This window comes from Suricata suricatta, chromosome 9 (genome assembly GCF_006229205.1).
Source record: "Suricata suricatta isolate VVHF042 chromosome 9, meerkat_22Aug2017_6uvM2_HiC, whole genome shotgun sequence".
Taxonomy (NCBI): Eukaryota; Metazoa; Chordata; class Mammalia; order Carnivora; family Herpestidae; genus Suricata; species Suricata suricatta.
Genome location: NC_043708.1, coordinates 128,708,366 through 128,712,578, shown reverse-complemented (window position 1 = coordinate 128,712,578; position 4,213 = coordinate 128,708,366). Strand labels below are relative to the sequence as shown.

At 46.7% G+C, this 4,213-nt stretch overlaps 1 long non-coding RNA gene across 1 annotated transcript; it reads right to left on the bottom strand.

Moving 5' to 3' along the window:
- Nucleotides 1–666: 666 nt before the first annotated feature.
- Nucleotides 667–3,261, bottom strand: LOC115301714. Its single transcript, XR_003913259.1, has 2 exons — nt 3,082–3,261; nt 667–853 (listed from the first exon to the last, which is right to left on the bottom strand). It is a non-coding gene; the product is annotated as an uncharacterized LOC115301714 (long non-coding RNA).
- Nucleotides 3,262–4,213: the final 952 nt, after the last annotated feature.

Genomic DNA, 4,213 nt, shown 5'->3' with positions numbered 1-4,213 from the left:
GTCTCCTGCTTCTAATGAAGCCCCTAGATCAGTGGTCTTCAAAGTTGATTCAGGTGTGGAACATTTGGAAGTCACTGTCTTCTTTGAGGGGAGGAAGCACTAGGAAATATTAATATACTCGTCTTCATCATTTAAACTAGAAGTAACTCATCACCAGAACACACGAGGAGTGTAAGCTATGTCAGAGAGCACCTAAGGCACGTATATGTGTCCATAAAAAGCAAACGAAAACCAAACTCTCCGAAATCCAGCCCTTAAACTAATCATAAGTGTATTTCTCCAAAATTTTTATTAATATTTATTTGGTGCTTATTCATTTATTCATTCATTCATTTTATCTGCAAGTGCTCCATTGTAAAGAAGCAAAATGGGGGATAAATATTTACGAAAAAAATTTCGGAGAACAACTTAAAATTGAGAACATTCTATCCATTAATCATTACTCCATTTTGACAGCTTAATAGTTTTGCTTAGTGATGCTAATTGAGTCCTTATGATGTGCGAGACAGGGTACTAAGGGCTTTTCCTGGACTATACCAGTTACCCCTCCCCCTCCCCCCTCGAAGTGGGCATTTTCTTATTTTCATCCTACTCACAAAGAAGTGGAGGCTTGGTCTTAAAGGAAGCATGTTTGCAAAAAGTAAAATCATGACTTGTGTACACATATAAAATGAATACGTGTCAAGGGTTTTATTTAACTCATCAATGAGTTAACCAGTGAGATGTTACAATGGGATCCAAGGCGGATCCAAAGACCAGAGTGCACACCGGCAGTCAAGAATGCTGAAACACCTCTGAACTCGTCAATATCCACAGGGCACTAATCCATCAGTGGCCTTTCCCCAGGACTTATCTGCAGAACAGGACAATGCACAGGCTTGTAAAGTAGCTTTAAGCCAACGCAAGGTGTCCGAACATAACTCAGAGGCTACACCAGGCAGAACTGCCAGTTATCATTTTCTGTCCATTTCAAAGTCGTTCCCAGGTTTTCAGGGGGTTAGAAAAAATAAGGGATTAGTTTCAGGTCACAAAGTCAGGAGGCAAATCCCAGCAATCCAGAGCCAGTGTCCCTAACAACTGCCCCGTTGCTAGAAAAGTTTAAGAACGGCCAGATCAATTCTTTTCGGGAGTTGCTATTCTGCTATTGTTTGATCTCTCTCGGTCCATATTCTTCTGAGCAAATGCACTGCACTGCACACATTTAAGTTTTAGGAAACAGAAGGAACTCACATCTATTGAGTCGTTATTAAGTGTTATGTATTGTGGCAAACGCCTGAAGTCCAAGATATCCCTTTATGTTAACAATGACCACATCAAGGGAGGTGTTCGTGACCCTCATTTTACAGATGAGCAAGCAGGTTTAGAGAGATTCTCCAGGTTGCAAGGCTAGTGTCCTGGAGCTGTGTTTTAAACCCATGCCCCTCCTCACCAAGGCCATACTCTGCCCTCCGGGCCAGTCACTATTCTAACAAGGAATCTGCCTCATTCCCACAATTTGGAGGCTGCATCTTTGCTGCCGGGTGTTGTGTTGGTTGCCTGCTTGGTTGACCCAAATTTGTGTTCAGCGACCTCAAAGGGGCACGTGTTCTGGGCCCAGCCCTGACCCATGCCAACTCTCAGATATTGAGTAGGACATTGATTTTGGAATGGCGGTGTCTTTTTTCAGCTGGGCACAGGCTGGTTTAGCAGGACAAAATAATTCTCTTAAGGCATCGGGAGTATTCTTAAAATGTTACAGGTGGCTGAGTTTACCGCACTCAGCTCTAAGCTGTCCCTCCCTCCAAAGAAATCGTGTAGGCTTTTCCAGCACTCACTCACCCCAGGACTGGCATCTTGAACCTGTGCATGGAGACTTCGTTCAGGTTTTCCAAAAATAGCCCCTTTATCAAAATGACCTGATGTTAGTATAAAAGGCCGTTTTGTCAAGAGCTTTGAGGCTTCATGGATCAGAAACACAAGATGAGGGCTGAAACTGTTTTCAAGCTCTATCCTAAGGGGCCTTGGGGACCTCACAAGTATACATTCTTGGGCTCTGGATTCAGACAGCTCCGAATGCGATCCCCGCCACACTATGTGGCGTTGGGCAAGTTAATTCAGCTCTTGAAGACCTGCTTTTCTCATTTGAAAAATGGGGATAATTATAGTTGTGAAGAGTGAAGGAGAAAAATCTATGGGAAGCATCTGGCACAGGGCCTGGCACCGGCTATGTTCCCAGTAAGTGTCAGCTATTAATGTATTTCATTGATTCTAAGACGTTCCCCCCCTCCCGCCCATACTAACATCTCTGAAATCAGTCTGCTTCTTAAAATTGATGGCATGTCATGGCCTCAATGGTGGCATTTTTTCCTTCTTAGTGGTGTCTAAAACAATGGTGCATCTTACAATAGATGATGTCTTAGACGGGGCAATATGGTGTATCCAAGGGCTCGTGGGGCACAGTGTTGTGATTGCAAGGTCTCCTGGAGGAGAGGTGTGATTCGGGGAATCTCGGGTCTGTCTGCACCCTTGTCCTGTGCATCGCTTCCGCTGGGCTGGTCTTTGAGTTACAGTCTCTGCAGCTCCCACAAGTCTGTTCTTCCCATAATCATCTGCATCTCCTCTAATTTTCCAACCTGACAATTGGCATTTTGTCATTACTGTCCTCCTCTTTGTTTTCCTCCTCTGGACAGCTGCTTTGACTACTATTTCAAAAATCATTTAAGTGGCATTAGATAGGAATCCTACCCACCAAGGAAATTCTCTCTCACAATTTTTTTTGTTCTGATAATTCTCCACTCTCACATTTCTCTTCCACACACAACTCCTTCTTGTCTCCCATAATTCCCCCTTATCACCCCATTAAAGGAAAAAACAAACAAACAAACAAACAAGGAGCCGGGCTCCTCTTCCCTTTGGCTCCTGCACAGAAGCGGGTGAAATGAAAGCTGAATAAAAATGGCGGGTTTGCCCCTCTCTGGCGGAACATCCAAAGTTTCCAGGGCACTTGTTCCGCCTCCCCTTTTTGGGCCCTGCTCCTATTTCCTTTTAGGACCCTTCAAACCAGGACAGCTTGAACTGGGTGGGGCCGGGGGCACTGCTCACCTGGTGGTCTCCTCCCCATCTCCACATGTGTCTTGTTCGATTTCTCTGTGCCTCTTGGCTCCTTTCCATTTTCCTTTGGGTCCTCTTTTCAGGGAAAGATTTTGCGGCCAAACCCAGGGTGCATAAGAAGCAAACAAAATCCCTGAACACCACATGCTCCGAGATAGCAAACAGGGAGAAAGGCACCCCCCTCCGCCCAGTGACCCATACTTTGTTCATGGCTCTCCTCCTCTCAGCCCTGTGACCAAACTGGGATCTGGCAGCAGGATAGCGGTGGGGGCGTGTTTGCTTGTGTTGTTGTTTTTAAGGTGATCTATACTGCAGAATCAGCTTGATGAGTGGCTTGCTTCCTCAGGAAAAAAAAAAAGCAACCATTTGGGTTTCGATTTCATATTTACTATTTTAAATCCTTTCAATTAGACCCCTGGGGTTTCCCAAGCCTGCCTGGGGGAGTCTCTCTTCAAGCTTCCCTTCCCTGCTTTCCCAAACCCTGGGACAAATGTTTGTTTTTCTCACATATTCATCATGGCCCACGGCCTTCAGAAAGTACGGAGTTGCTGAGTGGTGGCCTGGGAACCTGGTGCCTGCCGGGCATGGGGGTGGGGGAGGTTCGCTGAGAACAGTGCTTGGCAGGCTCACTTCCTGCCCCACACAGGCATTCACCATGGCAAGCTGGGGAGGGTGGTCTTGGCACATTAGCCAAACCCACTGGGAGCCCTCAATTTTGAGAGGGAAAGGGACTTTCTCATGGGTTTTCCGCTCCAAGGGTATCAATCAGCCTCCGAGAAACACAAGCGAGGCAAGAAGCGGTTTCCTAGCAGGAACAGTGATTACAAAGGCCACCGGCTCCCTTTGTATCTTTTGTTCCCGCTGGCGCCTTAGAATTTTGGGGCCGCCCAAGTGGCCCAGCCTTGGCTCGCCTGGGTCTGAGGATGCTGGAAGGAGGCAGGAGACAGGAAGGAAAAGGTGCCCAGAGTCGCGGAGAGAGAGGGAGAGCCCAACTCTGAAGCCTTTGCAGTGGTCCCTCTCCCTTTCTCTTGCAGGAGGAATGGCTTTCTGCAAACGCCTGGGCTGCTATTTCTCCACATGTCAACAGGGGACGGACAATCAGACCAATCTCTCTGGGTTGTGA